The sequence below is a fragment of the Chiloscyllium plagiosum genome, chromosome 28 (genome assembly GCF_004010195.1).
Source record: "Chiloscyllium plagiosum isolate BGI_BamShark_2017 chromosome 28, ASM401019v2, whole genome shotgun sequence".
Taxonomy (NCBI): Eukaryota; Metazoa; Chordata; class Chondrichthyes; order Orectolobiformes; family Hemiscylliidae; genus Chiloscyllium; species Chiloscyllium plagiosum.
Window position 1 is genome coordinate 49,255,628 of NC_057737.1, and position 11,806 is coordinate 49,267,433.

General features: G+C 43.3%; 1 protein-coding gene across 1 annotated transcript in view; it reads right to left on the reverse strand.

The window, feature by feature from the left end:
* The window catches only part of LOC122564237 (carbohydrate-responsive element-binding protein-like), a 196,798-nt gene that overhangs the window by 180,240 nt on the left and 4,752 nt on the right, over window positions 1-11,806 (reverse strand). Inside the window, exons 2-4 of the mRNA XM_043718935.1 lie at window positions 10,392-10,474; window positions 8,103-8,192; window positions 5,598-5,639 (exon numbers count right to left, since the gene is read on the reverse strand). The gene's annotated coding sequence lies outside the window, so the exon portion shown is untranslated. The remainder of the gene's footprint in view (window positions 1-5,597; window positions 5,640-8,102; window positions 8,193-10,391; window positions 10,475-11,806) is intronic.

Here is an 11,806-nt window from a genome sequence, read left to right on the forward strand (position 1 = left end):
GGTGATGTATTTTGGAAAATCTGGTTCAAGAGCGAACTATACAGTAAATGGAAAAGTCCAGGAGAAAATTGATGTACAGAGAGATCTGGGTATTCAGGTCCTTTGTATCCTGAAGGTGGCAATGCAGATTGATAGAGTGGTCAAGAGGACATACAGCATTCTTTCCTTCATCGGATGGGACATTGAGTACAAAAGATGGCAGGTCATGGTACAGTTGTATAGAACTTTGCTTTGGCCACATTTGGAATACTGCGTACAGTTCTGGTCACCACATTCCCAAAAGGATGTGGATGTTTTGGAAAGGATGCAGAAGAGGTTCACCAGGATGTTACCTGGTGTGGAGGGCGCCAGCTATGACGAGGTTCAGTAGATTAGGATTATTTTCATTAGAAAGACAAGGTTGAGGGAGGACGAGATTGAAGTCTACAAAATGTTGAGAGGTAATAGACAGGTTGGATAGCAAGAAGCCTTTTCCCATAGTGGAGGTCTCAATTACAAGGAGCCACGCGTTCAAGGTGAAGGGGAAATGTTTAGGGGAGATATATGTGGAAAGTTCATTACGCAGAGGGTGGTGGGTGCCTGGAACGTATTGCCAGCGGAGGCAGTAGATGCAGGTACGATAGCATCATTTAAGTTGTATCTAATCAGATACATGAATGGGCTGGGATCAAAGGGATACAGATCCTTAGAAAATAGGTGACAGATTTAGATAGAGGATCTGGATCAGCGCAGACTTGGAGAGTTGAAGGGCCTGCTCCTGTGCTGTAATTTTCTTTGTTCTCTGTTCAACCACTACCATCAAGCTGGAGTATCAATCTCGGTTGAATAGAGAGTGCAGGAGAACATGCCAGGAGCAGCACAGGCATGCTTCAAACTGAGGTGTCAACCTGGTGAAGCTACCAAATAGACTACTTGGTGCCAAACAGCATAAGCAACAAGTGGTAGAGAGAATCCATAAGCTTTTTTAACTCTGATCTCCAGCATCTGCAGTCCTCACTTTCTCTGAAGTGATAGAGACAGCTAAGCAATCGCACAACCCAACAGCTCAGATTTAAGCTCTCCAGTCATTAATGGTGGACAATTAGACAACTCATTTGAGGATGAGGTTCTACAGATGTCCCCATCCTCAATGATAGGACAGTCCAAAACATCAGTGCAAAACATAAGGCTGAAGCATTCATAACAATCTTCAGCCAGAAGTGCTCAGTGAATGATCCATCTCAGCTTCCTCCAGTGGTCCCCATCAACACAGATTCCAATCTTCAGTCAACTTGATTCACTCCAAGTGATATCCAGAAATGGTTGGAGGCACTGGAGACCGCAAAGGCTATGGATCCTGACAACATTCCAACCATAGGACTGAAGATGCGTGCTTCAGTAGAACGTGCACTCCCAGCCAAGCTGTTCCAGTACAGTTAGAACACTGGCATCTAGCTGACAATGTGGAAAATTGCCCAGGTATGTCCTGTACTCAAAAAGGAGGTCAAATCCAACCCGATCACTTACTGTCCCGTCAGTCTACTCTTGATCATCAGTAAAGTGATGGAAGGTGTTATCAACAGTGCTATTACACAGCACCTGCTCAGTTTGACATGTTCTGAAGAAGGGTCTCTGGACCCGAAATATTAATTCTCATTTCTCTCCACAGATGCTGCCAGACCTACTGAGCTTTTCCAGCAATTTCTGTTTTTGTTTTGGATTTCCAGCATCTGCAGTTCTGTCAATTCTTATTTTGCATTTAACTCACTGACACATCTCTTCTAGGCATGCTCACCTTGAAGAAGTTTTGTTCCTGTTCCTTTTCTCTTGTCCACCATCATTAATTTCATTGTCACTCCTGGTATTTGCCAAAACCCATTTCCACAGTCACATCATATTCCTCAGTGATACTTCCGACTTCGACTCACCCCATGTGGATTGCAACTCAAGTTTCATCCTTCGTGCTTTGACCATTCTGAAGAAGGGTCACTGGACCTGAAATGTTAATTCTCATTTCTCTTCACAGATGCTGCCAGATGTGCTGAACTTTTCTAGATTTTTCCATTTTTGTCTTTGTTTTTGATATCCAATTTGGGTCCCACCAGGACCACTCGGTTTCTGACCTCATTATACCCTTAGTTCAAACATGGACAAAAGAGCTGAATTCAAGAATTCAAAAGGTAAGGTGAGAGTGACAGCCGTTGACATCAAGGCCACAGTTGACCAAATGTGGCATTAGGGAGCTCTGGTAAAACTGGAATCAATTGCAATCAAGGGGCAAACTCTCTAATAGTTGAAGTCACACCTGGCACATAGGAAGATGGTTAAGATTGTTGAAAGTCAGTCATTCATGACCTTCCTTCCATCATAAGGTCAGAATTAGGGATATTTGCCAATGATTGCACAATGTTCAAAACCATTTCCAACCTTTCAGAAACAGTCCATGTTCAAATGCAATAATATCTGGACTGACCACTGGCAGGTAACATCCATGGCACACAAATGCCGGGCAATGACAATCGTCAATAAAAGACAAGCCAACCACCACCACTTGCAATCCAATAGTGTTACCACCACTGAATCCCCCACAATCAACATCCTGGGAATTACCCTCGACCAGAAACTCAACTGGACTACAAGAACAGATCAGAGGCGAGGAATATTGAGGCGTGTAACTCACCTCCTGACCTCTCAAAGCCTGCTTACCATCGACTCGGCACAAATCAGGAGTGAGATAGTATATTCCTCACTTGCCTGGATGGGTGCAGCTCCAACAACACTCAAGGAGCTTGACACCATCCATGACTAAGCACCCCACTTGATTGGCACCACATCCAGTAACATCCACTCTCTCCACCACCAATCCTCATAGCAGAAGAGTGTACTATCTGCAACGTGCACTACAGACATTTACCACCAAGATCTTCAGATAGCACCTTTCAAACCCATAACCACTTCCATCTAGATGGACAAGGACACCATTCCTTTAGTGTCGCTGGGTAAAAATCCTGGAATTCCCTCCTGAACAGCATTGTGGGTGTATCTATTGTACATGGAGTGCAGGGGTACAAGCAGCTCAGTTACCACCTTCTCAAGGGCAACTATGAACAGGCAATAAACGCTGCCCTAGCCAGCAATGCCCATGTCCCACGAGGGAATAAAGAAAAACCTCAAAATGCACTGTAATGTTGTGACTCATTCATGGGACATGGGTGTCACTGGCTAAACCAGCATTTGTTGTCTAGCACCAGTTGGCCATGAGAAAGTGCTGGTGAGCTGCCTTCTTGAACCGTTACAATTCATGTGCTGCATGGAGCCCTACTGTGTTGTTAGGGAGGAAAGCCACAATTTTGACCCAGTGACAGTGAAGGAAAGTCATTATATTTCCAAGGTGAAAAGTGTAGCTCTGGAAAAGCACAGCAGGTCATCCCTGATGAAGGGATTATGCCCAAAACATTGATCCTCCTGCTCCTCAGATCTGCCTGACCTGCTGTGCTTTCCCAGAGCCACACTTCAATTCATATTTCCAAGTCAGGATGGTCAGTAGCTTGGAGTGAAACTTGCAGGTGGTGGCATTCCCACATATCTGTTACTCTTGTCCTTCTGGTCATGGGCGAGGAAGGTGCTATCTAAGGATCTTGGATGAATGTTTGCAGTGCTTCTTGTGGATGGTATAGCTGCTGCTACTGAGCGTTAGTGGTGGAGGGAGTGGATGTTTGTGGGGCTGCTTTTTCCTGGATGGTGTCAAGCTTCTGGAGAGTTGCTGGAGCTGCCCCCATCCAGGCAAGTGGGGAGTATTCCATCCCACCTCTGATTCGTGCCTTGCAAATGGGGGCTGGCTTTGGGAGTCATGAGGTGAGTTATTCGTCGCAGTATTCTTGGGGCTCTGACCTGCTGTTGTAGCTACAGTATTTTATAGCTAGTCAATACTATAGTAATAGTAGCTTGCATAACAGGCAACTAAGGAGTCCTGTTTTGTAGCTCCATGATTTGTAGCTATGCTTAGTGCTGTCAATGACATGCCCCCCTGCAGTCTCCACTGAACCAGGGTTGATCCTCTGGCTTGATGGTAATGATTTAGTGAGAAAGATGCTGGGCCATGAGGTTGCAGATTGTGCTGGAATACAATTCTGCTTCTGGCTCACCGTGCCTCATGGATGCCCAGTCTTCAGTTGCTGGATCTGTTCCAAGTCTGTCCTATTTAGCACAACATAATTAAATTAGATTCTCTACAGCGCGGAAATAGGCCTTTCGGCCCAACAAGTCCACAAAAACCCTCCGAAGAGTAACCGACCCAGATCTATTTCCCTCTGACTAATGCACTTAACACTATGAGCAATTCAGCATGGCCAATTCATCTGACCTGCACATCTTTGGACTATGGGAGGAAACCAAAGCACCCAGAGGAAACCCACGCAGACACAGGAAGAATGTGCAAACTCCACACAGTCACCTGAGGATAGAATCGAACCTGGGTCCCAGGTGTCGTGAGGCAGCAGTGCTAACCACTGAGACACCGTGCCGCCCATATGATGGAGGGTATTGTCAGTGTGAAACCATGTATGGTTCATGGAGTGTATTTAAGAAAGAGATAGATAGGTTCCTGATTGGGAAGAGTTATGTGAGAAAGCAGGAGGATGGCATTGAGAAACACATCAGCTGTGATCGAATTTCTGAGCAGACTCAATGGGTCAAATGGCCTCCTTCTGCTCCTACATCGTATGGTCTCTGACACTGACCGCCCCATTCCATGAGCCTCAGATTTGTCACCCCTATTAAGCAGGACTTCACATTCTTTATAAGTTCATGTAGACAACATCCACTGCAACCCCTTCATTAGCTCTTTCTATTATTTCAACGCAAATAGATAGGGTGGTAAAGAAGGCCGATGGCATGTTTGTCTTCATTGGTCGGGGAGTTGAATACAAGAGTCAGGATGCCATGTTGCAGCTTTACAAGACTATGGTTAGACCACTCTGTGTTGTCTAATTGAGTATTGCGTTCAATTCTGGTTACCACATTACGGGAAGGATGTGGAGGCTTTGGAGAGGGTGCAGAAGAAGCTGTCTGGATTAGAGGGTATGAGCTATAAGGAGAGGCTAGAAACCCTCAGGCTGTTTTCTCCTGTTCGGCTGAAACTGAGGTCTATAGAAGTCTATAAAATTATGAGACGCATAGATAGGATTGACAATCTTTTTCCCCCAGAGTTGAAATGTCTAATACGAGGGGGCACGCGTCGAAGTTAGAGAAGAATTCAAAGGGGATGTGATGGGCAAGTTTTTTTTACACACAGTGGTAGGAGTCTGGAACATGCTGCCAGTGGTGATGGTGGAAGCAAATACAATAGGGGTGTTTAAGGGACTTTTAGATACATACAGCAATATACAAGGAATGGAGGGATATGGACCAAGGGCAGGCAGAAGGGGTTAGTTTAATTTGGCACCATGTTCAGCATAACATCATGGGCCGAAGAGCCTGTCCCTGTGCTGTACTGATCTATTTTACATTCAAGAAAATTCAATAACTCATGCACAGTCTACCTTTTACTGGTTCCTCCTTAAATAGTCTAGCCCCAGGGTGATCTTGCAGTTAACAGGTAGAGGGTGAAAAAAACCTACCTTTCTCAGGCTGGACAGGCCATCATCGTTGTTCTTGGATAACTATTTGAGTAAACAGAAGGTTTTCAGCAAAAAGAGGCAATTAATAACACCGAAAATAAATAAGATTTTACATTTCTAAAAGCCAAATCTGGCCCAATGTTCCGCAAACATGGGTCCACTGGATTCTGTAATATTTCTAACTACATGCAACACTGTGACCTTATCAATTTCTTCCTCTGAAAGAAATACTGAGAAAAAAAGAGTGATGTTACACTCTGCTAACATAGAACATAAAACAATACAGCACAGAACAGGCCCTTCGGCCCACGATGTTGTGCCGAACATTTGTCCTAGCTTAAGCACCCATCCATGTACCTATCCAATTGCTGCTTAAAGGTCACCAAAGATTCTGACTCTACCACTACCACAGGCAGCGCATTCCATGCCCCACCACTCTCTGGGTAAAGAACCCACCCCTGACATCTCCCCAAACCCTTCCACCCTTCACCTTAAATTTATGTCCCCTTGTAACACTCTGCCAGCTTTTTGTACCTACTGCCAGCTTTTTCTGTATAACCCAGCACATTTGATTAGAAACAATCAACCAATGCCATCTTGAATGCCACAATTGAACCTGTCTCCACTACATTTCCAGGTAGTGCATTCCAGACCCTAACTACTCACTGTATGAAGAGATTTTCTTCACCTTGCATTTTTTTTCTTTTGCAACATACTTTAAATCTGCGCCCTTTCATTTTCAATCCATTTACAAGCAAGATCAGACTCCCCCATTTACTCAGAGAAAGTGAGGACTGCAGATGCTGGAGATCAGAGTCGAGCGTGTGGTGCTGGAAAAACACAGCAGGTCAGGTAACATCCTAGGAGCAGGAGAGCTGACATTTCGGGCATAAGCCCTTCATCAGGAATCCTGTTGAAGGACTCAGGCCCAAAACATCGATTCCCCTGCTCCTCAGATGCTGCCTCAGCTGTTGTGCTTTTCCAGCACCACACTCGAGTCCCACTATTTATTCTGTCTAGACGCTTCATAATTTTGCAAACTTCTATTAAATCATCTCTTACCCTTCTCCCCAAAGAAAACAGCTTCACGTTCTCCAATCTTTCTTTGTAACTAAAGTGTTTCATTACTGGAACAATCCCTCATAAGATTCTTTTGCACTCTCTCCAGTGCATCCATATCCATCCTATAGTGTGGAACCCAGCATTGATTACAAGTGTCTTAGATAAACTCATCATTACTTCCCTGCTCTTGTATTGTATACCCCCGATTATGAAGCCTAGAATATTATTTGCTTTATGAATAGCTCTCTCTAACCGCTATTCCTGATGAAGGGCTTTTGCCTGAAACGTCGATTTTCCTGCTTCTCGGATGCTGGCTGACCTGCTGTGCATTTCCAGCACCACTCTAATCTAGACTCGGATTTCCAGCATCTGCCATCCTCACTTTTGTCTAACTAACTGTCCTGCTTCTTTGATGACTTATGCATCGGGGGACTTGTCTATCCTCAAGTTGTTCAAAATGTCCAACACATCTTCCTTCCTAACAAGTATCTCCTCTCCTCTAAGTGTAGAGGAATGTGAGGAACAGGATTGTGTGCTACTGTAATCTAGAGAAATAGAATGATTAAAATTCAATGATCCAAACCGAATCATTCAAACTAGAACAATCAGATTATTAATGAGATTTAGTGACTCACAATCTTCTCAAATAGCTTCAGACATTGAACCATTGACACTCCAATCCAGTCAAGATTCCAATCTTTGCAAATACTCTATCAGAGTTTGTTGGACAAAATTTGATCACAACACAGCCATGACTTTGAAAGCCCTTTGGAGAGGGCCTAGATGTTGGGTTGGAAGTTTGATACGTTCACATCGTCTGGGGATATTCCAAATGGCTAGAACAACAGCAGCGCAATCTCTGTGGACCAGGGGACAACAACTAATTATAAAAATTAATTAGCTTATAGATGACCATTTTGCCAAGCCCCCAGCATTTTGCCAGAGTTTGAATGGATGTCTGTGATGTGGTTGGAATTTGTGAACTACGTGAGGCTCTCAGCAACTTGCCTGTTGGTCTTCAGGCCATGGAGACTCCTTGGTCCAAAGATGGCCTCCTCACAGTGTAAACAGCCAGGACCAAGGCCCTAATGCCACTGCTGGAGAGTTCACACTTCTGATAAATAGGCCCCACCTGTCGGGCACATCAACTTCCTTCAAGAATGAGGCATCTTCTTGCTTCCCTTGCAGTCCCAACAGTGGCCAACTGTCTAGGTGTTGAGGCTAAAGAGCTAATAGCCCCCTGAATGGGCTCACAATGTTGGGAGACAGCTAATGTTCTTAGTTGGATAGTATCCGCTATTTGAACACTGCCCTTAAGACTGCTGCCATTGTCCTGCTGTCATCTGAGCACTTGGTCCTGGAATCAGGGCTCAGCCATGCCAATAGGATCTCAACCTATAAAGATGGAAGCAGGCACACTGATGTAAACAATTCTACACTCACTCTTTCTTTAAAGTAGATCCTCCATTTATGATATTCTTTAATTACAACCTCAATCCGTCTTTTCCAGTAGTTTCCCTCCAACACAATCGCCTGTAACAAACAAAAACAAACTTATTCTAACTGCAGAAAGCATTAACCCAAAATGCAGGGAAATAAATATGGTAGACAGGAGGATAGAAAGGTAAAATATTGGAGCAAGAAAAATGGGGCAAGCATTTTAAAATTCTCCAAAGCTAGAGAAAAATAACAAGTGTCAGCATTTAGAGATAATACCCAGAGATTGTTTCAATGTCATTGTTAGCATCCAGAAATGGTGCGCTGACATCCAGTGACAGTGCCAAGAGATCCAGGGACAGGGCACAGAGACCCTACAGTAATGCAGAATAACAACACATAGTGAACTAGAGACTGGGTTTAGAAACACAACAATGCAAGAAAATTGGAACAGAAAATAGCAGCAGGAGATATGTTCTTAAATAATAGTACCATCCTGGTTGCCCTCCAGTCCTCTGACCCCTCTCCTCAGGCCAGAGAGGAATTGAAAGCTGTTTCCCCTGGGATATATTTCACCTGGCCCTGGAGACTTATCTACTTTTAAGCCTGTCAGACACTCAGAACCACCTCTCTGTCTTTTCTAGTTCCTTTAATTGCATCAGAAACCTTCTCTCTATACTCATATTGTCTCTCTCGCTAATGAATACTGGTCCAAAGTATTCATTTAGAGTCCTCTGGCTCCACACACAAATTATTCTATCCCTCATTATCCTTTTACTTTTATGCAATTGTAAAACAACTTAGGATTTTCCATTATTTTCCCTGCTATTATCCTTTCATGTTGCCTGTTACCTATCCTAGTCTTTTCACATTCCCCTTTGCACATGCTACTCTCCTGTAGGGCTTTTGCTATTTGAACTCTCAGTATCTGCCATAAGCCTCCCTTTTTCCTTTTAGTCATGGCTGTGGATCTCTCGATATCCGGAGTTCATTTAATGGTCCCACCCTCTTTCTTGATTGGATCATCTTGGCCCTGTATTCTCCCTGTGTCTGTCTTGAATGTGTGCCACTGTTCTGACACAGATTTACTTGGAGGTATCAGCTCATGGTCCACTCAGTCGAATCATATCTTGGTCTTATTAAAAATCCACCCTCCCCTGATTTCAGACTGATCCTTGCCTGTTTCTCTAACAATCTTGAATCTTATTGAGTTTAATCGCTCAGTAAAATTACCTAAAATTAAGTCCAGGACCACACCCTCTCTTGTAGGACATTCTATGTACTGGCTTAAAAACCTGGATGCATTTTAAGAATTTCACTCCCCCTAAACTTTTCACACCATGACTGTGCGAGTTAATGGTGGGGAAGTTGAAATCCCCTCGTATCACTACCCTATTTCTTTAACACTTTCCTGAAATTTGTCAATATATCTGGTCCTCTATTTGTCTCAGGGGGCCTACAGTATGATTGTCTCTTTGTGTTTTTTAAATTCTACCCATATGGCTTCATTTGAGGAGCCCTCAAAGGTATCATCTCTCTCTCTCTTGCTGTTCAAGATTTCCTGATCAATATTGTGACAACTCCTCCTCTTTTACCTTGTTCACCATCTCATCTGAAGGTTCTGTATCCTGGAATATTGAGCTGCCAATCCTGCCCCTCTGTTTATGAGTCTCAGTAACAGCAATGACAACATAGCCCCATGTGTGAGGAACTTGTATTATACTATAAATTTTTTTGCTGAAAACAAGAAGCCATTTTATCACTGAAGCTTTCCTTACTTTCGTTTGCAAATTACTTCAGCCAGGAATGCACATTTATGGCACAGAATTTCAACATCTATTTTAGCTTTGGCAGGCCAAATTATTCTCTGACACCTTAATGGCTTTTACACTGAATTCCTATGGAATGCACACTTGGTTTGAAGTTGCAATTTTCACACACTCCTGACATGTGCCTTGTGGATGGTGCACAGGCTTTGGGGAGACAGGAAGTGATTCCTGAAGTATTTTGAACATTTTCCACATCTTTATAGATTTCCCCAAGACTTGCCTGGGGCAGCTTAATTATCACTCTAAGCAGCTAATGTTACGTGAAATGTTCTGAAAAGCTAAACAAATATTATCACAGTAACTTCATTATTATACTTCAAAGACATCAAGCAGAATCTTACCCCCAGAAATACACTCCTAATTTTCTAATAGGATACTGAAACATAGGCGACACTTTAGATTACTTCCTTCATTTAACCTATACTCTGTAAACTCTCAAAGACTAGAATTTCTGGGTCATGCTGACCTTTGGTTTATGGTGCTCATCAGCCTCAGACCCTTCCAATGGAGTAACGAACCCACATACTGGATTCTTCCTCTTTTGTACATCTGGGAGAAAACAAGCAAATTAATAGCAAATAAATTTGTTGTGTTTAGATATTTCACAATAATGTTCATAAAAAAAAAACAAGACACTGTTCCTGAGCCAAAAGCCACTTTTAAAAAAGTAGCGTGACTCACACTGCCGTGGTTCTTCAGAAATTCAGGCAGTGAATAACTGTATCTTCAACTTGGCAAAACTTCTTCAGGTACTTCAAATGGAAAATAAAACTCTGGAATCAAGTCATTTTCCTTCTTTCTACTTAAAATGTGGACAATGCCAGCAAAACCAACATATATTGTCCATCCCTAAATTGCAGCTTCTCAGATACTGAAGCAACCTGTGTCCGTAAACAGCAAGACCTCGTCAACACACATTGGACAAATATAATTCACACCACAGTCCAATGACAGAATCCAATCACTTGCCCTGCTCATTTAATGGTAATTCCCTCACCTAATAGGCACCATTGGTCAGAAACTTAACTGGATGAAACATATACGTACCCATGGCTATAACAGCAGAGCAGAGACTGGGAATTCTGCACGATGTAAATCACCTCCTGAACCATCAAAGTCTCTCTGGACACAAATCAGGATTGTGATGAAATACTTCCCAGTTGCCCAGATAAAGTGCAACTTAAATAATCTTAAAAAGCTTGAATTCATCCACATCAAGGCCCACTGGATTGGCACATCACCAACCAATTTGAACATCCACTCCCTCTACCACTGAAGCACAACTGCAGCAGGATGTACCATCTACAATATGCACTACATTAGCTCACAAAGGCTCCTTTAACAGCACCTTACAAACATGCTACCCCTACCATCTAGAATAACAACAGCAGCAGATACATTGGAATACCACCAGTATGAGTTCCCCTTCAATGACCCCAAACGAATGCGGATTGAGGTAAGGAGGTAAAGATAAAGACAATAGACATAGGTGGAGGAGTAGGCCATTCTGCTCTTCGAGCCTGCACCACCATTCATTATGATTATCCTTAATCAGTATCCTGTTGCTGCCTTATCTCCATAACCCTTGATTCCACTATCCTTGAAAGCTCTATCCAATTCTTTCTTAAACGAATCCAGAGACTGGGCCTCCACTGCCCTCTGGGGCAGAGCATTCCACACACCCACCACTCTCTGGGTGAAGAGGCTTGTCCTCATCTCTGTCCTAAATGGCCTACTCCTTATTTTTAAGCTGTGTCCTCTGGTTCGGGACTCACCCATCAGCAGAAACATGTTTCCTGCCTCCAGAGTGTCCAATCCTTTAATAATCTTATACGTCTCAATCAGATCGCCTCTCAGTCTTCTAAACTCAAGGGTATACAA